Source organism: Rattus norvegicus, chromosome 3 (genome assembly GCF_036323735.1).
Source record: "Rattus norvegicus strain BN/NHsdMcwi chromosome 3, GRCr8, whole genome shotgun sequence".
NCBI classification, from domain to species: Eukaryota; Metazoa; Chordata; class Mammalia; order Rodentia; family Muridae; genus Rattus; species Rattus norvegicus.
The window spans coordinates 174698075-174723473 of record NC_086021.1 but is presented as its reverse complement, the minus strand read 5'-3'; the positions used below and the strand labels follow the sequence as shown (position 1 = coordinate 174723473).

Here is a 25399-nt window from a genome sequence, read left to right as displayed (position 1 = left end):
CCAATGACAGGCCTCGTTCTCTTGTACCTGCCCACACCTGCGTGATGACATCATCCTACAGTTGCCAATGAGGGACGATTCTGTGCAGCATTTGGAGATTTTCTTTCCGTTATTTTTATTGTGGTTTTCTACGCAAACAATGTAAACAGATAAAAATCTATACAGTTTCTATGGCTTTAGGGGCTTGTCTGCATTTTAGGGAGTGAAAGGCAGGATGTTATTGTATGTAGCCTAGGCTTGACCACAAACAGTGCTAGGGTCATAGGCTACATACAGCACCACACCTGTCTGTATTTTATTTAATTATTTTTATTTAATTATTTTATTTGATTTGCTGTCTTCTGAACTTCATATGTGGACCTTTTTTTTCCTCATGCTCCAAATTTTTTTTTTATTTTTTCCATTTCTTTCTTCTGATTATTTCCTTAGGACAAATTCCTGAGAGAGAAATTGCTGAGTCTGTGGATCTAGCCATTGAACATGTGACCATCACCCTCCGGGAACATCGGACCACATTAGCTCGACACCAGCTGTGCGGAAAAAGCCCACTTTCTCAGAATTTCTGTCAGCACATAGCTTCAAAAATCTTTGCCAGCGGATTGCTAGCAGTTTTAGAAAGGGAAACCATTTTCATGCGTTAAAAAAAAAATCTCAGTAGAGGTTAATAGTGCTCTCCTTTTTCTAGTGGGGGAGGGAGGAAAAAGGAATGAAGAGACACATTAAGCATCCACTCCTCTCTTTGGGTGACAGATGCAGAGCCCCTCAGGGTCTGCACCGCAGCCTACAGACAAACCTCTGAGCTGGGACAGGGCAGAAGCATATGCTAGCACCCTTCGCTTTGTGGACAAAAAAACCCGAAGCCCAAGAGTTACCCACCCAATCGAGTTAGTTGAAGACCCAGGCCTATGACATTATTATTATTATTATTATTATTATTATTATTATTATTATTATTATTATATAATCATCATCATCATCATAAGATGCTGCTCCCAACAAAACAAGTGGTGCTGGGGACCACAGTACTGGAGATCTGTGTCTTTGGGGACAGAGAACTGGGGACAGGAAGTGAGGCTGGAGTGGGTTTGTCAAAACTTAATAGTCATGGGGACCTGGCCTTGTGACATTCTGCAGTGGGTCCCGAGAGTAAGGCACACTCAGGAAATTAGCTCCACTGGCCATCTGTGTCATGCGGAACCCCTCACCCCACACGTTCCCTCTCCCCAAACCCAGATCAGAACCCTGGTCCACTTCTGTTGCTTCCGACCCTGGTGACTGAACATTTTCCCGGCATCATAAAAACTAGGGCTGTAAACCCATATTGTAACTTTAAGAGCCACATCTGTTTTAACCATTTTTTTCCTGTTTTAAAGAACACAACGGGATTTTAATGGCTGTAATAAAATGAGAAAGTTGAAGGAAATTATCACAGATTTGGAAAGCTGTAATTCAGGTTCCTGGGCTCATGCGAGCAGTCAAATTACAAAGAGTCACCCAAGTGCTTTATGGTGGCCAAGGCTCTGGGTGGAGTGTTTCTCAGATCGGATCTAGTAGAGAGGATTAGCATCTTATTCAGTGCTGGCTTTTGTAATAACCCTGCCACATGCTGCTCCAGTGGGCCAGCTTAGTGGGAAATCAGGCATCTCAGAAACCCAGAGAAGTACCTGAAAATGGAAGAGGTCTGCCACGGCAAACTGGGTGTGGTGGCTCAAGCCGATAATCCCTGTACCAAGAGGCAGAAACAGAGGCAGAGGCAGAGAGGCAGAGAGGCAGAGAGGCAGAGAGGCAGAGAGGCAGAGAGGCAGAGAGGCAGAGAGGCAGAGAGGCAGAGAGGCAGAGAGACAGAGAGGCAGAGAGGCAGAGAGGCAGAGAGAGAGGCAGAGAAGCAGAGAGCCAGAGAGGCAGAGAGAGAGCCAGAGAGGCAGAGAGAGAGAGGCAGAGAGCCAGAGAGAGAGAGGCAGAGAGGCAGAGAGGCAGAGAGAGAGGCAGAGAGGCAGAGAGAGAGAGGCAGAGAGGCAGAGAGGCAGAGAGACAGAGAGGCAGAGAGGCAGAGAGAGAGGCAGAGAGGCAGAGAGAGAGAGGCAGAGAGGCAGAGAGGCAGAGAGGCAGAGAGAGAGGCAGAGAGGCAGAGAGAGAGAGGCAGAGAGGCAGAGAGGCAGAGAGGCAGAGAGGCAGAGAGACAGAGAGGCAGAGAGGCAGAGAGGCAGAGAGAGAGGCAGAGAGGCAGAGAGAGAGAGGCAGAGAGAGAGAGGCAGAGAGAGAGGCAGAGAGGCAGAGAGAGAGGCAGAGAGGCAGAGAGGCAGAGAGAGAGAGGCAGAGAGGCAGAGAGAGAGGCAGAGAGAGAGGCAGAGAGGCAGAGAGGCAGAGAGAGAGGCAGAGAGGCAGAGAGGCAGAGAGAGAAGCAGAGAGGCAGAGAGAGAGAGGCAGAGAGGCAGAGAGACAGAGAGGCAGAGAGGCAGAGAGAGAGAGGCAGAGAGGCAGAGAGAGAGAGGCAGAGAGGCAGAGAGGCAGAGAGACAGAGAGGCAGAGAGGCAGAGAGAGAGGCAGAGAGGCAGAGAGAGAGAGGCAGAGAGGCAGAGAGGCAGAGAGGCAGAGAGAGAGGCAGAGAGGCAGAGAGAGAGAGGCAGAGAGGCAGAGAGGCAGAGAGGCAGAGAGACAGAGAGGCAGAGAGGCAGAGAGGCAGAGAGGCAGAGAGAGAGGCAGAGAGGCAGAGAGAGAGAGAGGCAGAGAGGCAGAGAGAGAGAGGCAGAGAGGCAGAGAGGCAGAGAGAGAGGCAGAGAGGCAGAGAGGCAGAGAGAGAGAGGCAGAGAGGCAGAGAGAGAGGCAGAGAGAGAGGCAGAGAGGCAGAGAGAGAGAGGCAGAGAGGCAGAGAGAGAGGCAGAGAGAGAGGCAGAGAGGCAGAGAGAGAGAGGCAGAGAGGCAGAGAGAGAGGCAGAGAGAGAGGCAGAGAGGCAGAGAGAGAGAGGCAGAGAGGCAGAGAGAGAGGCAGAGAGAGAGGCAGAGAGGCAGAGAGGCAGAGAGAGAGAGAGGCAGAGAGGCAGAGAAAGAGGCAGAGAGAGAGGCAGAGAGGCAGAGAGGCAGAGAGAGAGAGGCAGAGAGGCAGAGAGAGAGGCAGAGAGAGAGGCAGAGAGGCAGAGAGGCAGAGAGAGAGGCAGAGGCAGAGAGGCAGAGAGGCAGAGAGGCAGAGAGAGAGGCAGAGAGGCAGAGAGAGAGAGGCAGAGAGAGAGGCAGAGAGCCAGAGAGAGAGAGGCAGAGAGAGAGAGGCAGAGAGGCAGAGAGGCAGAGAGAGAGGCAGAGAGGCAGAGAGGCAGAGAGAGAGAGGCAGAGAGGCAGAGAGAGAGGCAGAGAGAGAGGCAGAGAGGCAGAGAGGCAGAGAGAGAGAGGCAGAGAGGCAGAGAGAGAGGCAGAGAGGCAGAGAGGCAGAGAGGCAGAGAGAGAGAGGCAGAGAGAGAGGCAGAGAGAGAGGCAGAGAGGCAGAGAGGCAGAGAGGCAGAGAGAGAGGCAGAGAGGCAGAGAGGCAGAGAGAGAGAGGCAGAGAGGCAGAGAGGCAGAGAGAGAGAGAGGCAGAGAGAGAGAGGCAGAGAGGCAGAGAGGCAGAGAGAGAGAGGCAGAGAGGCAGAGAGAGGCAGAGAGGCAGAGAGACAGAGAGAGAGAGGCAGAGAGGCAGAGAGGCAGAGAGAGAGGCAGAGAGACAGAGAGGCAGAGAGGCAGAGAGAGAGAGAGGCAGAGAGGCAGAGAGAGAGGCAGAGAGGCAGAGAGGCAGAGAGAGAGGCAGAGAGGCAGAGAGGCAGAGAGAGAGGCAGAGAGGCAGAGAGAGAGAGGCAGAGAGGCAGAGAGACAGAGAGGCAGAGAGGCAGAGAGAGAGAGGCAGAGAGGCAGAGAGAGAGAGGCAGAGAGGCAGAGAGGCAGAGAGACAGAGAGGCAGAGAGGCAGAGAGAGAGAGGCAGAGAGGCAGAGAGAGAGAGGCAGAGAGGCAGAGAGGCAGAGAGACAGAGAGGCAGAGAGGCAGAGAGAGAGGCAGAGAGGCAGAGAGAGAGAGGCAGAGAGGCAGAGAGGCAGAGAGGCAGAGAGGCAGAGAGGCAGAGAGAGAGGCAGAGAGGCAGAGAGAGAGAGGCAGAGAGGCAGAGAGGCAGAGAGGCAGAGACAGAGAGGCAGAGAGGCAGAGAGGCAGAGAGAGAGGCAGAGAGGCAGAGAGAGAGAGAGGCAGAGAGAGAGGCAGAGAGAGAGGCAGAGAGGCAGAGAGGCAGAGAGAGAGGCAGAGAGAGAGGCAGAGAGACAGAGAGAGAGAGGCAGAGAGCCAGAGAGAGAGAGGCAGAGAGAGAGGCAGAGAGGCAGAGAGAGAGGCAGAGAGGCAGAGAGGCAGAGAGGCAGAGAGGCAGAGAGGCAGAGAGAGAGGCAGAGAGGCAGAGAGAGAGAGGCAGAGAGGCAGAGAGGCAGAGAGAGAGGCAGAGAGAGAGGCAGAGAGGCAGAGAGAGAGAGGCAGAGAGAGAGGCAGAGAGAGAGGCAGAGAGGCAGAGAGGCAGAGAGAGAGGCAGAGAGAGAGGCAGAGAGGCAGAGAGGCAGAGAGAGAGGCAGAGAGGCAGAGAGGCAGAGAGGCAGAGAGAAAGGCAGAGAGGCAGAGAGAGAGAGGCAGAGAGGCAGAGAGAGAGAGGCAGAGAGGCAGAGAGAGAGGCAGAGAGGCAGAGAGGCAGAGAGGCAGAGAGAGAGGCAGAGAGGCAGAGAGAGAGAGGCAGAGAGGCAGAGAGAGAGAGGCAGAGAGGCAGAGAGAGAGGCAGAGAGGCAGAGAGGCAGAGAGGCAGAGAGAGCATCTCTCCAAGTTTGAGATCAGAATGGTCCACATAGTCCCATGTTAGCCAGGGCTGCATATGTAAGACCTGTCTCAAAACATCGAAGGTATATGGGGGTGGGGAGAACCAGCCTGACATGGGCTTAACACGTGATCTACCACGTGTTAATGGGGTGTGTGGTTTTATGTAAAGTCCTGGTTTCTCTAATCTTTGCTTTCCTTATTTAAACATGGGGATATACAGGTTAAGTTTTTCATGAAATTATACAAAGAAACCACTCAGGGTGGTGCTGGGCAAAGAGTGGGTGCAACCTAATGGCATCATATCAGGTCCTCCTAAGACAGCAGCTATTTGAAACTGCCACACCTTCTACATCCATTTTTTTTTCTGCCTTCTCTCAGCAGAAGCATTTGCCTCTCCAACCCAGGCTCAAGGCTCTGGGTTCAAAGCTCAGGACAAACCAGCGTGGGGAGCCTGAGCTTCTAGAAGCAGCCCTTGGCCAGTCACAACTGCAGGAGGACAATGCATGCCTCTATCCCCTCTGCTGGTAAATATGATGACTTTGGGGTCCTATTTTTGTACTGTCTCCCAGAGACGCCATGTCTGAGGTTTGCCCGTGTACTGTAGGCACCTACAGAGGAACCCCTCTTCAGCGTAGCTCTTCTCTCTTCTCAAACACAAGGAGAGAGGGGTGAGGAGTATCCAGACAGGGACAAAGGCATTGTTCCTGATGCTCTCGTGACTTTCAGCTGCCAGGGTCTGCTGCTTCTCCTGGGAGTCCTTTTCCTGAAGCTTCGAGGACTTGACCCTGGCTAAAAGAAGTACCCAGGATGAGCCACCTAAAGGCAGACAGATCACTGATAAGGACTCTTAAGGGTATCCTGGGAGGCACTCCCTTGCCCTGAGTACAATACTGTCTGGAGTGTGTGGGCTTATTTGAAGGAGGAAGCTGACCGTGCTCACCCACTGTGGTGGCTGTCTGGATAGGGCCTATCAACTCCTAGGTCTTCAACAAACTCTATGTCCCAAAGTTTAACGACTTCTTCCTGGGATGCTCAAATGTCAGGGTCTGGGGTTATGGGGGCTGGAAATGGCTCAGTGGGTAAAGAGTTTTTCGTGTGAGAGTAAGGTATATAATTACCCAGAATCCATGTTGAAGCCAGACACTACAGAGCAAGTCCTCAATCCTGGCATTTCCGTGAGGAGACTGGAGACCGAGGCAGGAGACATCCTGGAAGGTCACAGGTCATCCTGGTGTTATAAGCATCGAGAAAAAAAATTAACAAGGAACCCCCAGCACTGACTGACCCACAAGGCTGTCCTCTGACTTCCGCATGCCTGTGTGGCCTGTGTATGCCACAAACATCAATAGTATAAACATACACCATACACATAAAGATTTTTTTTTAAAGTGTGCTTGGATCTTGAAGTTTTAATTTTATTCTAGGTTCTCGTGGCAGTTTTTTTTTTTTTTTTTTTTGAGCCGTGGAAGATTGGGGGAGAATGAGAGCATTCACTTGTTAGCATCGGGGTGGGAACGCCATGCTAGGGTCTGCTTCTTCTTTTGAGGCATGGCTTGGGAAGGTTCACGGCAGAGTCCCAACAGGGCTGAGTGAGTTAGAACATCACGGCTGGTTGAGACCATTTGTGTCACCATTGTTATTGCTTCCCTGAGATGAAGGGACACGCTGACACTCAGCTCTGCTCAGCACTCCCTGTTGCATTAATAAAAACCATGAAAAGACCTTAGAGATGCTTTGTTACCCGCGGTCTGCCAGCCCTCTGAGCCTGAGACCATGACTAACGTGCCTTAGTTCCAGGCTCCAGGCTGCTCAGAGCAGGGGCTGGACAAAGGAATGAAGAAGTGGTCTCCCGGACGGTGGGGGTTGGGGGTGGGGGCTGGGCACAGGTAAGAGGCAGTGGTGTGAAGTCATTGGGGAGACACAGGGCTAGTCCACTGGGGTTCACTTTCCTTGGCGTGTGAGACCTCCGTGAATTTTCTACCCAGAATTAAAGGGCTTTCTTGAGAATGACGAATGAGAATGAGAAAAACAGCTCGAAGTCTGGGGTACCCTGAGGCACCAATGCAGTGCGAGCAGAGGAGTTAGTTGTCGATGTGTGAGGACAGAATGCCAGCCCAGGTAGACAGCCAGCTCCGGTCTCCGTGAGAAAGAGTTAGAGCAGAGAAGCAGAGTTTCTGCTGCAAAAATCTCTAGCCCCAAAGTCGCCTGAAAACGGAGCCGGAGTCGGCTAAGTCGCCTGAAAATGGAGCCGGCTACCGTCAGAGAGAGGCTGGTACAAACCTTTGGACCGCAAACTGGCGGGGTTTGGCCTTTGTGCTGGCATTTTTGAGTCTGAGGCCAAAAAAGAAAATGTTCAAGGTGTTTTGTGTGTGTGTGTGTGTGTGTGTGTGTGTGTGTGTGTGTGTGTGTGTGTGCGCGCGCATGAGAGAGAGAGAGAGAGAGAGAGAGAGAGAGAGAGAGAGAGAGAGAGAGAATCTCAGTACTCAGAAGAAGGCTGAGGAACGAGGGATACCTTGAACTCATGGCCAGCATAAACTACACAAACAACACAGCATTCTCCATGCTGGAGATGCGGCCAGAGTTTAGTGCATGCTAGGTAAGCCCTCTGCCCACTACGCAACGTGCCCAGGCCTCTTTAGCCATGTTTTTCACGGCCGTGTGTCAGTGCATTGTAGAGGAGAACACATTTCGCAGTCAATCCCCAGTTGTAGGCATTTGGATGACCTAGCTACTACCCAGGACGGGTTCCACTTTGTTCAGGGAAAAGTTGGAGGCCCGGGATGCGGAGGGCGGGGCGAGGCAAGGTGTAGGCTGTGAGCGGGGTGTGGTCTGCGGGCCCCCAAGGTCAATGACTCCTGGCGTCGCACCCGCTTAGGCGTCCTCAGTGGGGTTTCGGGTGCCTGCTGCCGCGGGCGATACCATCTGTGCCGCGCAGGTGTGCCCGGGCCCTGCCCAACCTGGGGCATTGCGAACACTGCGCCGATTGTGACTCCGCGCACCCGCCAGGCAGCTGCGCTCGGGGCTGCCATCTGTGCACGCGGGCGGCTCGGGGCGGCGGGGACGCGCCCTCCCGGGCCCCATTCAAGCGCTGCCAAGGTCTAATTGATGAGAAATGTCCCCAGCAGGTGCGAACCTGTCTCCGGAGGCGGCGGCGCCCGGGAAGCGGCGGCTGCTTCTCCGGGAGCGCAGCTGTCGCGGGATCATTACCGCAGCGGCGTCCCTCGGGCATTCCAGGAAGCCCGAAAGCCCGGGTGGGCGTGGAGGCTCGGCGGGGAGGGGATCCCCACCTCCTTCTGCCCTCCCATACCCTCCTTCTGCCAAGATCTACGGGTTTCGAGGCTTCCTTTAGAGATCCTGTGACCCTGGCAGGAGACACCAGCCAGGTGGAACCCTACCAGACCAGAACAAGTGGTGGCTCCTCCAAGGACTCTCTGGCCTCCCTGTCCCCAAAGGACTTTCAGAGGTGTTGAGCGACCCTTCTACTTCGGGTAGTTTTTTGTTTGCTTTTCTTTTCCTGTCTTTTGCAGTGTTGGGAGGTTCAACCCAGAGCATCACGCATGCTGGGCAACTGCTTTGCTCCCAAACACTATTCCCATCCATTTTTAATTTTTATAGGGAGACAGGGCCCTGCCAAGTTACTCTAGCTTGGCCCTGAGGTCACTTCTGAAAGGTAAGCAACACTTGAACTTTACATCCTCCTGCCTCAGCCTCCAGGGTCGCAGCGTCACCTTTGTAACCATGGGTGTCCTTGAACTCCTGATCCTCCTGCTTCTATCTCTCAGAGCGCTGAGATCGCCAGCATGCGTGTGCGTCACCAGGCCCTGTTATTCTGGGCTTGAGATAGAACCCAAGGTTTGTGCATCCCAGGCAAACACCCTACCAACTGAACCTCACGGCCAGGCTAGTTGGAGGTCAGTTGGATCTTTGAGGCGTGAGTCTACTGTTCTTAAGACAATGACGCGTGAAAACAATGTTGACCCCAATCTCCAATAGCAATGACCCCAAAGACATGTCCAAGTGCCCCGCCACCCGTTTCCGGTTCATGGAATCTTAGGTCATTCGGGTCAGGATCTCAAGACAAGATTATTCTAGATCAGAGCAGCACTAAGACCCACGATGACCTCTTGAGGAAATACCAAGCACAACATTCAGAGAGCCAGGGAAACAGACAGACGGTGGCAAAGGCAGGCATTAGGGTGATGTTGTCAGGAACCCAGGAATGGCAGGTGATAGTGGAGGGTCAGGAAGGCTCCTCCCCCTAGAGCCTTTGGAGGGAGCATGGCAGCTGGCTCTATCTCGGCACTCAGGCTTCTGAAGGCATGATGAAGTATTTCTGGCGTTTCAAGCTTGTTGTGGCTTGCTGCTGGAGCCGAAGAAACAAATACCGCCTTTGTGGTTTGAGACCGACCCACTCCCCATGCTCCCCACTAGTGCTCCTGTTTTAAGGGTCGCTGGAACCTTTGGGAAGTGGAACCTGGCCACCGGAAGTAGGTCACTGGAGGCTTCTGGATGTGGCTCAAACATCTTGTCTGTGTATTCAGACACCGTGTGACCTCTCTACTGTTGTCCCTGCCACCATGAGCGCTGCCATACCTTGCCTGCACAGTGGGCTGAAGCCAGGAGCCAAACCAACCGCTCCTGTGTTACTTCTCTACAGCAACAAGAGAATAAATGTGCCGCTCATCCCACGGGCTGAAGTTGGAGAGGGGTGGTCTTCTCTCTCTCTCTGGGGGACTCTGGCCAGGGTCTGTAGAGTGAGGTGAAAAGATCACACTGTCCTTAGCATCTGAGCTGCTGGGATGGCCTGGCAGCTTTTGAGATCTGGTCATGGGCTGGGGTTAGATTTCAGTTAGTGACGACATGAGGTGGTTGGAGAGGCCTCTAATCCTGTCACACTACCCCACCAAGGATTGAAAACAGCTCCCCCTAAAAACTTAAAACTAGTCACCATCCTCGGGACATGAAAATGACTTGAATTGTTTCAACTCTGAAGGGAAGAAAGGTGGCAGTGACTTCCCCAGACTTGACACTTGTCCTACTACAATCTGAGGTGTCTGGGAATGAGGCCTGAGCTTCGACTCATACGCTGAAGCCCCAGCCTCAGGACCCTGGCATGTAACTGCATTTGCAGGTAGAATTTATAGAGGGAAATAGGGATCTGTGAGATGGCTCAGCAGACAAAAGTCCTTGACATCAAGCCTGCTGAGACATGACTCTGACATCTGCATACACAACACACACACACACACACACACACACACACACACACTACGCAACACACACACATACACATATGGACAAATACACACATACATACATACACACATATGTAATACACGTGTGCAGACACGGATACTGTCATACACACATACATACATGCCCAATATACATGTGTAAATATGCATATACATGCACAAGCACTCATATGCACAAAAATCAATCAATCAATCAATCAATCAATGTAATTGAAGGGGCTATAGGGATGGCTCAGTGGTTAAAAGCACTGACTGCTCTCAAAGAGGACCTGGATTTGGTTTCTAACACCCACACAGCAGTACACAGATGTCTGCAACTTCAGTTCCAGGGCATCCAGTGTTCTTCCCTGACCTCCATAGGTAACAGGTATACATTTGGTGTACAAACATATATGCAAGCAGAACATTCAACACATAAAATAAACATAACTTTAAAAAATAGACCAATAAATGCCACTTAAAAAACCAACTAGTAAATTATGTCTAAGTTGAGGTCATTGGGCTCCAGTTCAATCTGTGTCCTTAGAAGAGGAAGACAGGACAGACAGACAGAGGGACAGCCTCGTGCACACACTGGGAGAAGCCCCATCCTGATACTGTGACCTCAGAGGCTAGGCCCACGACTGCAAGTCAATCAACTGTCGTCTAAAACACACAACTGTGGTGTCTGCTGTGACGCTCCTGGCGAATGATCCAGTCAGTTAGGCGACTTTAAGAACACAGACACAATGAGCTCTCTGTCCCTCTCCCTCTTCTCCCTCCCTCGCTCCCCCCCACAACCCCTCTCCTTCCTAGAGAGGAGAGGTGACCACAGAGCCTGTGTCTGGAATGGGGCAGAGACTATCAGGTTTCTCCTCACAGGAGCTGGAACATGCTGTTGACAATTGTCTTGTGAAGTGACAGGTCTTGAATGCTAGCAGCATTAATCACATGTTTTTTACATTTATTCTGGTGTGTGTGTGTGTGTGTGTGTGTGTGTGTGTGTGTGTGTGCGCGCGCCTCATGTATTGAATGTCAGAGGAGGGCTTGCAGGAGTGAGCTATCTCCTTCCTCCACACAGGTCTGGGTATTAAACTCAGGTTGTCGGGTTTGGTGGCAAGCTCCTTTATTCGCTAAGCCATCTTGCTGGCCCAAGATCAATCACTCTTAAACTTTCCCAGATGGTTAATAAAAATGTACTTTCCCTACCCCACCCCCTTTTTCTTAATTTTTGGTTTGTATCAGCTGTTTAAAAAGCATCTGGGGGTTGGGGATTTGGCTCAGAGGTAGAGCGCTTGCCTAGCAACCGCAAGGCCCTGGGTTCGGTCCCCAGCTCCGGAAAAAAAAAAAAAAGCATCTGGTTAGGGACAGGAGAGGTGGCTCAGCCGAGAGATGGCTCAGAGCACTGGCTCCTCTGCCAGAAGACCCAGATTTGATTCCCAGCATCCAATACAGTAGTTCACAACCATCTGTAAATTCAGTCCCAGAGGATCCAACGCCCTCTTCTGACCTTCTCAGGCACCAGGCACACATGTGGTACACAGACGCATGCGAACAAAACAACTGCTCACATGCAAAGTAAAACAGAAAACCAACTGTTTGCTATTTCCTCTCCCGTGATGTGTGTTCCCTGGTCAGTTGTTTGCCATTGATTAGCAATTTTACATTCTTATTAAAGAGGTTGCCGGGAGGGTCTGTGCCGCAGGCTGAGTCTGGATCCCCCTTCTTACTTCCCCATCCCTCTTTTGCAAGTTTGGGGAGACCTTCCCCAGGCCCAAGACTCTCTCCCACTCTCTCCCTACTTCCCGAGCAAGTGTTGAGTGCTCCAAGCTGGCTGGCTGGCTAGTGAGGACAATTAATTATTAAACCCGCACTCAGTGGGGAGAGATTTCATTATGAGGTCATTTAATTAAGCAGCGGGCCAGAGGGACCGCGTTCGAGTGTGAGTTTCGCATGCTCTTGTTTCTGAGTTTGATCCTCTACCATGGCTGAGAGTACAGACAGGAAGACCCCCGTATCTGTGTGAGCCTGCCCTCTCCCCGTCCCTCTCCTTCCTCTTTATTTCCTTTCTTCAATCTCCTTCTTCCTATATTTCTTTATCATTTCCTCTTTCTTTTTCCTGTGTTTCCTACTCTTCCTCTTCTTTCCTCTTCCCCACCTTCATTTCCTTCCTTCCCACACCCCCCAACATCTCCCACTTCTCCTTCCCTCAAGCCTCCTTCCCTCCCTTCCTTATTGGAATATATTTGCTGACTGTGTCCCATACACCATTGTCCCTGAATGCTACACAAATGCCCAAGAAGGGCTTGAGTCCTCTCTGCCGCCCAGACAGCATGGCTCTGTCCCCATGCCTTGGGTTTGGTGGGGTCTGGTGTTTTGTTTCCTGTTCTTCATTTTTAAAATGACAAACCAGTACGAATTCACTATGAAACCACCCCCACGTTCCTCCCCTGCCTCATGTCGAGGTTCCCTCAGACCTGACTCAGGACAGGCTAGGCCTTGCTTCCAGTCCAGCATGAGAAGAGCTTGAGCATCCAGGGGCAGCTCAAATTTGCAATCAAGGGCAACCGAAGAGCCTCCTCTGCCCCAGTCCATGCACAGGGGTGGGGAGACCCTGGGCTGCGTGCCACCAGAAGACCCTGCCCTAAGCCTGGAGGCAGCTGCTGGCCTTTGTAGTAGGTTGGTCTGGTGCTGCTGTGTATTCAAATGCTAAATACTGTATCCCCAAGACCCTTTACTCCTAGATAAACCTCCTACAATACCAGCTTTTGTTGTGTAAACCTTACCCCTCAAGTTATCCCTGATTGGCTAATAAAGATGCCTACAGCCAGCGGCTGGACAGAGGAGAGGTAGGCGGGGCTTGAGGTCCTAGGCTTAGGGTCTCAGACAGGCACCTCTGGAGGTGGAGAGAGGAGAAGGAAGATAGGTCCCGAGGGCTGGCCTGTTGGAGTAGGAGCGAACCAAGAGGAACATGGCAAGGACCTCTCGGAGTTACTGATAGAGAAGTAGACAAAATAGCATAGTGGGTTGATATCGCCCAGCTCTGGTGCTAACAAAGTTTATTATAAAGGCTTTTGTGTCTTTTATTTGGGAATTGTATGGTCTAGGTAGGATTAAAAAAAAACTCCAAATATTTACCACAGCACGTCTTAACTACCCAGGGCCACCAGGACCAACTTCATCTGCTCTTTGAGCCTTTCACAACCCAGAAAGATACATCCCACATCCTCCCACGGCTCTGTGGCAGCAGCAGACCCCTGCCCACCTTCCCCAGCCCTTCGGCTCCTATGTGCTCCATAGCATCTGCCCTGATGTTGCCAGGAGTTGGGTTTTGTCTTCTGGAAACTGAGAAGAGGTTTCTGTGTCCTGTCACATCCTGAACATTTAGAAGAGTGCCTGGGGCATAGTAGAAGGAGCAAATGGTGACACATCCGGCCTTCCCATGGCAACCCATGCCACCCTGCAGCGTGTCATTATAGCGCGTGGAGCAGTTCCCTTCCAGTTAAGATTTTAGACAAATTCCATTTTTCCCCCTGAACAAATGACAAGCAAGAAGCTACCCTGTGTGTGTGTGTGTGTGTGTGTGTGTGTGTGTGTGTGTGTGTGTGCATGCATGCATGCTTCCCTCAAAAGCCCTGAGCATGGAGGATGTGTGTTTATGATGCACGTAGGAAAGTGTGCATACCACAGTGTTAGTGTGGAGGCCATAGCTCTATCAAATCAGTTTTCTTCTTTTACCACGTGGGTCCCAGGAATTGAACTCGGCTCATCAGCCTTCGCAGCAAGCTTCTTCATGAACTGAGCCATCTTGTCAGGCCTTATACCAATACAGGCTGCACAGGGCACAGTCAGTGGGGCGCCATGTGTACCATGTGTTTTGTTCTGATGCCAACAGCTCAGAGCTGGCTCCAAGACAGGCAGGGTCAGGGGACTCTGGGAAGTCACGAGTCCCAAGTGTCCAGGGGAACTAAGGGTGACTCCCCAGTTAGAAGCAATTAATGTGCTCCATTAACATAGTAGGAACCATTAGTTGAGCATCTACACTGTGCTAACAATTATTCTAGGGCTGATGCCTGTTCTTAGGCAGAACATTCTAGCAAGGAGAAAAAAAAGTGGTAGCCAGATGTCTTAGTTAGGGTTTCCATTGCTTTAAAGAGACACTAACGAGCAAGGCAACTCTTATAAAGGAAAACTTTTCATTGGGGCTGGCTTACAGGTTCGGAGGTTTAGTCCATTATCATCAAGGTGGGAAGCATGGCAGTGTGCAGGCAGGCATGGCACTGGAGAAGGACCCAAGAGTTCTACATCTTGTTGCTAAGGGAACTGGAATAAGACTACAACGCTCTTCCAGGCAGCCAGGAGGAAGGTCTCAAAGCCCATCCCCACAGTAATGCACTTCCTCCAACAAGGCCACACCCACTCCAACATGGCCACACCCACTCCAACATGGCCACACCCACTCCAACACGGCCACATCTCCCAATAGTGCCACTCATTGGGCCAAGCATATTCAAACCACCACACCAGATAAAGAAACAAACATGAGGGGCTGGGGATTTAGCTCAGTGGTAGAGCGCTTACCTAGGAAGCGCAAGGCCCTGGGTTCGGTCCCCAGCTCCGAAAAAAAAGAACCAAAAAAAAAAAAAAAAAGAAACAAACATGAAAAAGGTATTAAGAAGAAGCAGGGTCTGAAGGTGTCATGGCCACCAAGGCAATTGGCTGCTTAGCCCCGGATGCCTCCAGGAGGTGATGTTACAGTTAAGCTATGAGAGATAAGAATTTGAACCACAGGAAGGGCAAAGTAGCCAAGGAAGTGGCCACTATGCTGTGCAGCAGTGGATGGGACAAAGGTGTCCATCACTGGACAGGCTCCAAGTGGTTAGCCACAGCAGGGACATTACCTCCTTCCTATTTTCAAGAAATCCTTTGGTGGATAAGGGGCTAGAAAAGGAGGCAGGGTGCACAGCATCAAGTCAGACATGTGGATGGGGGGGCTTCAGCTTAAACCAGGTGATTGGGTTGGGGGAAGCAGGTGGGTAAGTATATTTTCTACCAAGAGCTGGAGTAAAGTGTAGCTGGCCTACAATGTGGGCTGTGTATAGGACAGAGAAAGGACACGGGGTCACAGTGATGGACCTCAATTTATAGTGGCTGTGCTTATGAGTGTGCGTGTGTGTGTGTGTGTGTGTAATGTGTGAGTGCATGTGTGTGTGCATACATGCATGTCTATATGTTTGTGTGATGTGTGTGTATGTTTGTAGTGTGTGTATAGTATATGTGTGAGTGCATGTGTGTGTCTATATGTTTGTGTGTGTGTGATGTGCGTGTGCGTGTGTGTGTGTGGTGTGATGTGATGTATGTGTGTGTGGTGTGTATAGTGTATGTGTGAGTGAATGTGTATGAGTGTGTGCATACACACATGTGTGTCTATATGGTGTGTGTCTATGTGTGAGTACACGCATATGTGTGTGGTGTGTATGTGTGTGCCTGCATGCATGTGTGCTTCTTCACAGACAGATATTAGTGTCTAATTCTATCATTCTTTACCTTATTGCCTTGAGCCCTGCTTTGGGCTAAGCTGTCAGGCCAGTGAGCTCCCAGAATCCCCCTATCTCTGCCAGTGCTGGCATGTACAGCCACAGCTAGCTTTCTACACTGGTGCTGGAGAGTCGAACTCAGATCCTCACACTTGCCTGTGCACTGAGCAATCTCCCCAGTTAGCTGTACTTCAGAGGTCTGAACTTCACTCCAGCAGAAATGCAGGGGGCGCTGAAGTAGCCAAAGAGGTGGGAAGTGAGAGAGCAAGGCTCCAAGGGCCACAGTGAATAAACGAATGAGTGAAATAGTGAATGAATGAATGAGTAAATGAATACACGAATGAAGTAATGAGTGAGAGTGAATGAATGAGTGAGAGTGGAGGTGTGGGTGAATGGCCTCAAACTTTTGGGGCTGGAGAACGGAAGCAGCTCTGTTGGGCCCCGAAGGAAGGGGAGTCTGTGGTCTGACATGGAGGCAGGCCTGGGGTAGAGGGCGCCCAGAAAACCCACAGCCGGAACACAAACTTGTTTCCTTCTGTGAGAGCTGTTTGAAGTCAGATGGGGCAAGGGGCAGGAAAGATGAGGTGAGGGTGCCTTTGGTGCCAGCCAACCTAGAATTTGAGGTCACTTGTCACCAGAAGATCACTGGTAACTGCCCCAGGGGCAAAATACCTGAGGGGAAGAGCTTTGGGCAAAGCAGGGTAGGTAGCTGGGTGGGACTGTCCTTCCTTGTCCCTCCACTCTCCGTCTGACAGGTTCCTGACAGGAGTAGCCTTCTCCAGGGACCCCTAGAAGCTGCTGGTCAGGGTCCATGGGGTTCACAGGGGATGCTAAGAAGTGTGGGTTCTGGGGGTCTCTTGATCACCTGGGCCTAGTGTCCACCCCTGAGGCATGCCTTGGTGGTCACACGCTCTTCTCAAAGTCCCCGGAACTCCAAAGTTGCCACTCAGCCTCCTGCCAAACCTCGCAGAGGTCTGAAGGTCACCCATAGAGCAGGGCAAGAGTAGATCCACAGGACACGCTCACAGGATGCACTGACGGGACACGCTGGACATGTGCAGCTCCAGTGACCTTGAATTCAGCTTGTAGGAGAGAATATGCAGTGAGTGGATTTGAACAGGGATTCAGGGTCAACCGTGGTTTCAACCATCTCATTTATTATGTGAGGGTTTATGTGTGCTCAGGGCATGCACAGACCACAGTGCATGCATCTATGACGGTCAGAGCACAACTTGGAGGAATCAGGTCTCTTAGGGTCTCTCAGTGATTGAACTCAGGTCATCATCAGGTGAGGCCTGGATCTAGCCTCACCTGAAGCCAGCTAAAGACCGCATCCTTCAGTTGCTTTGGCAGGAAGCCAAAAGTCTTGACTGAAACCACTTTGAGGCTGTGTGTAGGACTTGGTACCCAAAGGGCATCAGTGTCAGGTGTGACTGGCAATGGGGGTTTGGAGGCTGGGGAGTGAGTTTGGGGAAAGCTGAAAGCAGAGAGGGCTATTGTATCTGGAAGGGCAGGTTTCCTGCAGAACCTTCCAGAACAGAAGGACCCTTGAGTTTACACTGTGGGAAGCCAGCTCAGAAGGGATTAGGGGATCAGCCAGGATCAGGCCTCTGTCTCACGAACCCCACAGTTTATCCTTCCCTCTCCCTCCTGCTGGGTTCCAGAGACTGACAGCCACAGCCGCTGGTCCTTGTCACACACACCCCCCCCTGCCCTCCCCAAAAACAGCTCCCCTTGCAGCCTCTGGGGGCCATGAATAGGGATGGGAATCACCAGCTCTGCTTCAGCGGGAGGTGACTAACAGGAAACTCTGGAACACAGCTTGCCTTAGACTCAGTGAAAATTGCAAACTAATGTTCTAAATGAATGACAGCCCCTAAGCTCATGGTTCCCAACCTGTGGGTCGTGACCCCTTTGGGGGACAAATAACCTTTTCACAGGGGTCGAACATCAGATATGCTGCCCATCAGATATTAACATCACAATTTATAACAGTAAAAAAGTTACAGTTTTGAAGCAGCAATGAAAACGATTCTATGGTTGGGGGTCACCACAACTGTATTAGAGGGTCTCGGTGTTAGGAAGGTTGAGAACCACTGCTCTAAGCAGTGATGGAGAGTTATTAAGAATGGGAAATATATACACAGCACCAGCAGGACTGTGGAGACGGGGCAAGGACAGGAGATGGAGAAGCTAGAAGAAATGGCAGGAATTCCCTTCCCTTCTCAGTGCACTGTCCTGATGACGCCCCGATCTCTGGCTTCTGCACTTGAGAACTGTGTGCAGACAACCGTGCTGTTGTCCACCACCCCACACGTAGCAGCCTGAATGGTAGCTGTAGAGTTTGAGTCAGACAGCTCACCCTCCTGGTCCTCGACCACCCTCCTGTAAAACATTGACTCAGGCCTGCTGAGATGGCACAGTGAGTGGGTAAAGGGGCTTGCTGCGAAACCTAGCAACGTGAGTTCGATCCCCAGGTCCCACATGGTGGAAGGAGGGAACCAGTTCTTCCAATGTCCACACATAGTGTGGCATGCTCATATCCCCCACAAATAATAAAGAAATAGATGTAGCAAATAATTTTAAGTCACAATTCGCTGAACCCATAGGCTGGGGACATCTCCTACATGTCGACACTGAGCATGTGCAGACAACCCGGCTGTCCCTGAGATGCTGATGTTCTGGAAGATGGAGGCAAAGCATGCAATGGAAGGGAAGGGGACACCTGCCATTTCAGGACAAATTAAGAGAGACCTCAGCAAGGAGGTGACATTTGAGCTAAGACAGGGGCCCAGCAGCAGTGAAGGGTACCCAAGAGCACAGAGTGGGACCAGAAGGGGCTGGTCCAGGGGTTCAGGGTTTCCTTCTCCTCTGAGGGATGAACCTCTAGACTCAGCTTCCATGTGGCTCAAACCCCTTAACTGGAACTTTGCTCATGCTGGGTGGGGGATGGGTGCATTCTTTTGGGTTGGGTAACTTTGGTCCATGGAATGGGGTGCCGAGACCAACAAGGGCAAAGGTGAACCAAGCCTGGTGATCTGAGCAGGAAGAGAGGCCCCCCCCAAAGGGACTGGGAAAGATGCTCCTTTGGGCTACAAACCTGCCCCACGTCTCCCCATGTCACCCCCCCCCCCAAGAGAGACTGTGAGACATCTGGAGCCCATTAGGATTCTGTCTGTCCCTTCCAGAGACGTTTTGACTAGGCCCTGAGATGGGTTTCTTGTACGTTAACAGTGTTTATTTTCCAATGAAGATCCGTAAGTGAAGATTGCTGCCCTGGTTCCCTCTGAGGGCAGAGAGGAAACACAAAGTCTATCCCGTTGGTCAAGGGCTCTTGGGCCCTCCCATTGGGGACGGTGGATGCTTCCAGACATGGCCCAAGGTCATGCTAACCACTCTCATGGGATTTCATCCTTAACAAATGTCATTACCCGATCATTTTGTAGTAATAATCTTCATAAATGCAGCCTACGTTTACTGTGTTAGCAAAGGACCGAACTATTGCATTGTTGGGAGGTAGATGGGAAACGTAGAGGGCGCTGGAGAGCTGAGGAGTGATAACACTAACACCTTAAAACTTTCTTATAGCTGCCCATGGCCAATCGGCTTAGGATGACGCAGCGGGAGGGGCGGGGCTGTAATGAACAGTTAGGGAGCCAGTATCAAGACCAAGCATATTACCGTGTCGTAGTTTGCATATGCAGTTGGCTATTGAAGTCTCTGTCTCGGGGCTGGGGATTTAGCTCAGTGGTAGAGCACTTACCTAGGAAGCGCAAGGCCCTGGGTTCGGTCCCCAGCTCTGAAAAAAAGAACCAAAAAAAAAAAAAAAAGAAGTCTCTGTCTCCAGCTGGGGGCGCTACTGAGAGGCGATTGGCTCACGGAGGCTCCGCCTCCCTCGATAGACCAATCCCCTGGTGGCTTTATAACTGGGAGTACTATTAGAAGATGGTGGGAACCAGAAGAAAGTAGATCACCAAGGTGTGCCCTGTAAAGATGCTTCATTCCCAGGACTCCCTTCTCTCTGCTTCCTGGCCACCCATTGTGGATAGCCTTGGTGCTGTTTCTATTTTGATACTAATTCTGCTTCCTGAAGAGGGGCTGTCCCCCATGAGGAGTGGATTACGTACTCTGGTGACTCCATGTGAACCTTCTCCCCATTTTTAACTGGCAAATAAAGGCTTGAGCCTGTGATTGGGCAGTGGGAGGGTAAAGGTGGGGCTGGGAGTTTTAGAGAAGGGAGACAGGAAGGAGGAAGAGACGGAGGGATGGAGAGAGAGGAAGAAGGAGGAAGAAGAGGTAGAAGATGGAGTAGAACCACGTGGTCTGGAGGAGCAGCAAGTAGCTAGAGATCTCATAGCTGGACACAGAGTGGTGTGGTGGTGAATCCGCCCAATCTAGGAGCTCAGCTGGAAATGTAATAACGGAGTTGTGTGTTCTTTGCAGGGGCATAGTGGGGCTGGGGATTTACCCATATAAATCTGGCTGCTATTAAATATTAAGGCTGTCTGGTGTTTTCCATCCGAGGCCACTCAGGTGGGCAGGAGAAGAGCACGGTCGCCGGGTGGTCGTTTGAGGTTTGGCAGAACTAGCCGTGAGCAAGCCCCAGGGGTCAGAGAACCAGCTGGCCATTGGCAGAACTATGTTAGGATTGGGACCAGGGGCAGCTTGTCCTCAGAGCCGAGCTGAGAGAGTGCGGTCCCAAGAAGGTAATAGCACGGCATTTATAAAAATACATGCAAGAAGCATCTTGCTCTGTCCCACTCTCCCTCCGTGGCTGAAGCCATGTGACCGCATAGTCTCTTCCTCCTTTAAGGAGGAAGAAGACAGGTGCTGGACTGTGCTAGAGATGCCCAGGGCAGAGGCTGTTTCTACCTCATGGAGATCAAGAAAATGATGAAGAGGCAGCCAGACACTGACGGCTGTAAGCACAGGTATATGATCCAAGTCAAGGCGCCTGGACCTCACGGAAGTCCCCTGCCTGCCCCTGGGATGAGGAGGAAGATGCTCTGGAGTGGTGGTTTGAGTGAGAATGGTCCCTGCAGCTCACAGATTTGAATGCTTGGTCCTGAGGATCCTTAGGAGAGTCCCTGCATGGCGGATGCTCTGAAACGGGGTGCATTCCCGTCACAGCCTCTTCAGGATGGCGATCAAGGACCAAAAGAACATTGCAGATAAGGAAGGATGTTATGGTTCTCACGCCTTTAATCCCAGCACTCCGGAGGCAGAGGCAAGAGGATCTTTGTGAGTTCAAAGTCAGCCTGGTCTACATAATTCCAGGACAGCCAGGAATATATAGACTCTGTCTCAAAACAAGACAGAACTAACAACCCCACCCCAAATACTACAGACAGCAGGAAATATTCCGGTTCATCCCACCCAATGCCTTCCAACCCTGACACCATAAAAACTCCCAAAGCTGACAGTCCACACAGAAAAGGCGGGGGAGCTTCAGCTTGACAAAATTACGACAGGAATGCATTTTTGCTGGGGCTTTAGGGCCCCCAGCTCCCACGTCTGCATCTGCGGGGCACCTTGGCTGAGGTTTCTGTCTCCACAGAGTAGATACTGTAGGCAATCTTTTTTGTTGTTGGCTAGTTGTCCTTGTCACCCTGACCGGATTCGGAATCAGACTGGTGGCTTATCACAGACATAGATTTATGAAAGTGTGTTTCCAGAAAGGTTAGCTGAGAGGAGATCTCCCCGGAATTTGAGTGCCACATCCCGAGGGTTGCAGAATCAGAGTGAATAAAAAAGGAGAAAGCACGCTGAACAGTAGCGTCATCTCTCCCTGTGGATGCTATACAACCAGCTGCCTTGAGTTCCCACTGCTGTGCTGGGCTGCACCCTGAACTGTGAGCCAAGAGACCCCTCCTCTCCCAGGTCGACTTTGTCAGGTTCATCAACACAGTGTCGAGAGAAGTAACTGAGATACAGGACTTGCAGACTGTGGGAGAGCACAGAGGCCACCACCCACCAGGTTTGTGGGCCAATCTGCTGTCCCTTTAATGTCCCCAGATCCACACGTGGCTTTGTTGGGCTCGTGCCTGAGCCGAGGGGGCAGTGCATAGGTCAGGATTTCTGAGATAGCTCTGGGAGGATGTGAGGCACACATTCGACATGGACTAAAATATGCGCTCCCTCAGAGCGACTACATGCTGCACCCCCCCTCCCCCACGGGGTCCTTGCAGCTCTCCTCCACTCTTTGCTCTCAGCATCAGGACTGTACTTGGCCATGTGGTGACCTCACAGACATCATGTCTCTCAGCCTTTGGTTTGCAAAGCACTGCAGACATTCTTGATACTGCTATCCCAGGAAGGTAATAGATGGGCCTGTTTCAGGCTTGTTTCAGAGGAAGGGGACTGGGGGTGGGTTTCGGGGACTGGGGGTGGGGTTCGGGGACTGGCAAGGTTTGAGGAAGAGTCGGTAGTTCCTGGCTGCAGTCATTTCCAGAAGCCACCCCTCTTCTCTCTTCATTTGGTCCCTGTAGCAAGTTTTCAACAGTCCTACCATAGTGGAAAAGAAGCCTCAGACAACACAGAAACAAGTGGACAAGGCTGCATTTCAATAAAACTTTAATTGCATGAACAAACAGTTCCCCCACCCCCACCCTTTGTGTTTTGCTTGTTCCTATCCCTATGGTGCCTTCCAGACATGATACAGGATCATTAAATACTCACCATTATGATTGAATCTTGCCATTAGGCCTTAGCAGACGCCTTTCTCCGAGCCTCCATTTCTTTTACAAAGTAAAAACTTCAGCCAAGATGGTTCACCTCCGGGAGTGAACCATGGGCCGAGAACATCCCTGTATTAATTTCTTAACAAGAAAATGTGGGGGCTTTGGAGAGAGCTTCGTGGTTAAGGAGCTGCGGTGAGAGCGCGAGGATCCTCGCCTCCCGTGCAAAGGCAGGCATGATTTTCACGTGTAATCCTAGTGCTGGGAAGAAAAGAACCCAGGAGCTTGATTGACAGTCAGTCTAGCCAATCAGTGAGTTCCAGGTCCAGTGGGAGACCCGGCCTCAGTGAGAGACCTTTCAATCTAGCCAATCAACGAGAGACCATGTCTCAAAAAACAAAAACAAAACAAAAACCCCAAACAAACCAAAAATACTCATTTGGAAAAGGTGGCCAAGCCTGATGACCCGAGTTCAGTTTCTGGAACCCTCCGGGTGGAAGGAGAGAACCAACTCCCACAAACACACACACAAACACACACTCCACGTAAGGATTTGCTTTCTTAGTTACCACCTTTGATTTGACTTCACCTTGTTTCTCCTTTGCCTCAAATGTCTCTTCTTCAGTAACAGTTTGTCTCTGACCTCCCTCAGGGAACTCTGACGGCCTTTCCACCTGTCCCTGGGCTGTCTCCCACTGTGTCTTCTCATCACGACTCTTTCGGTTGCAAGTAACGGAAACTTGAACTGGCTGGGACGTAAAGAAATTTATTGGCTCGTGAAAATTAAAGGGCCGTGTAAAATATGGCTTCCCGAACCTTCTAACAGGAAGCGCCAAGGAGTCCAAGATCTCTGTATCAGAATACAGTCTTCCACATGTGTCCAGCCAGGGGAGGAGAGAAAAATCATGCTTAACGGGGTTTATCGTTCTAAAAATCGGATCATTTTGGGGGTACACTCGTGCTCTCATACCATGTTTCCCCTTCCGATGACCTGAGGGGGTGGGCTAACTTGGGCACTGGGGAAGGCAAGAAGGAGAATCTATAGCTCCCTACAAACTGGCTGTGAGCCCCCCCAGAGCAGGTGGCTGAGAAGTTCCCTTTAATATGGGCCTCAAAATAAAATCTAAGTGGCCGGGTCAGGGGGAGAAGTAGAGAGATAAACGCATATGAACTGCTTTGAGAAACTCTATACACCAGCGGGGTTATTATCACTGCTGGAAGTGATTAGTGGCCAACCGGCTTTCATCACCCTGGGATAAGATGGAGCCTCGAGCCCAAGGGAACCTGGGAAATGTCTAACCAAAGGGGAACAGAAAAGGGCTGCCTGCCGCCGCCGAGAGATAACGTCCTGGGTTTAGCACAGCAGAAATCCTTAGCTTTGGACCAGACAGCTGCTGAGTATACCTGGGCTGGGAAAAAGGTCACCATGGCAACCCAAGCATCCTGATATCCTGATCTCTCTCTCTCTCCCTCTCTCTCTCTCTCTCTCTCTCTCTCTCTCTCTCTCTCTCTCTCTCTCTCTCTCTCTCTCTCGCATCTGATGGAAAAGGAGGGCTCCCCCTCAAAAAATCAAAGTTGAGAAGTGGGCTTGCAGTTGTGTGCTGAAGTGTATGATGCTTAGACATGGGAGGTAGAGGTTCCTAGCATTTTAGAGTTGGATCCAGGGCCAGGGATATGGCTCAACAAGTTAAGGCACTTGTGGCCAAGCCGGATGATCCAGGTTTGATCCCTGAGACCCACTCAGTGGACAAAGAGAACCAGCTCTTCAAAGTTGTCCTCTGACCCCTACCGTGCACCACAGCATATGTGTGCCTCCTTTATGTTACAAAAATAATTAAATTTAAAAAAATTTAAAGCAAAACTTGAGTTTAAAACAAAGTCATACGGGTGCTCTGAACTCAGCCCTGGGCAGCAATCAGTGCCCACTATGAACCAGCATCATGCTGGGGACTTCTTGTTCTGACTACAAACTGCTTATGAGTTACTCTTCCTCAACCACTCAAATGTTTCTGGCTTTTTTGTTATTGTTTCTCTTGGGTCTCCAAACCGAGGACCAAGCTGGGGAGCTGTGGAAAAGCTAAACCCAGGCCATTTGAAGGCTCCCACCTTCAAATATCTTGCCTTGCAAATATCTTGGGGCCTGAGGTAGCACTTGTCCCAATATTCTTCCTGTGCTGTGATTTGAACCTGCAGCGTCCCCACAAGCTCCTGTTTTATATGGTTGTTCTCCAGCTGGTGGCACTTGCTTTTGGGAGGCTGCAGACTCCTTAGGTCCTAAGGGTGGTTCTTAGCCGTCCGAATGCTGGGACCCTTTAATACAGTCCCTCAAGCGGTGGCAAACCCCAACCATGAAATTATTTTCATTGCTACTTCATAACTGTAATTTTGTCCCTGTTATGAATCGTAATGTAAACATCTGATATGCGGCCCCCAAAGGAATTATAGGTTGAGAGGTCAGGGTGGGCTGGCAGGAGCCACCTGTCAAAGGCTCGTCCGAAGCTCTTCCCACTCTGCTTTATGGTGCACTGTGATGTGAACAGCCTGTGCCGTACACTCCTGCAGCCATGTTCTCACCAGCCCTGCCATGCCTTCTCTGCCATGACACCGTGATACCCACTGAAGCCAAGAGCCACAAGAAATCATTCTTTAATCTGTCAGAGAGTGTGGTCGTGTGGCCGATGTGCCCACGTTAAGGAGAGGCTGGGTGCCTATATGGTGTTCTCCAGTTTGGAAACCCTGCTCCTTGTCACCACACGTTTAGAGCACAAAACCCCTAGTAAGCTGAGGAATTCCCCTCTGTCAATGCCCTAAATCCCCCAGGTGCACTGTGCAGCCATCGGCTCGAGGGAGGGACAGCCGTCAAGTCACTAGGGAGCCTGACCACACACATCCTAGCCCCTACTGTTCATCATCGGTGCACATCTGGCAAACGCTCTTACCTGTCCTAGATTTTATATCTGTGAAGGAAATAAAAGGCTATGCTGAGGGCTACATGAGGTGCACAGAGCCAGGCCTGACACGGGGAACACATCCAGCCATCGGCGTGAGTGATAGGCCGTGGTTTCTGAGGAGAGAGGGGCTTCCATCCTGACACCGGGTGATGGGCTATCTGCCTAGGCTACTAGGATAAGAATGACCATT

At 51.1% G+C, this 25399-nt stretch overlaps 1 protein-coding gene across 1 annotated transcript in view; it reads left to right on the top strand.

Moving 5' to 3' along the window:
- The first annotated feature begins 6750 nt into the window (after positions 1-6750).
- The window catches only part of Elmo2 (engulfment and cell motility 2), a 273759-nt gene continuing 255110 nt past the window's right edge, over positions 6751-25399 (top strand). Inside the window, exon 1 of the mRNA XM_063284221.1 lies at positions 6751-6756. The gene's annotated coding sequence lies outside the window, so the exon portion shown is untranslated. The remainder of the gene's footprint in view (positions 6757-25399) is intronic.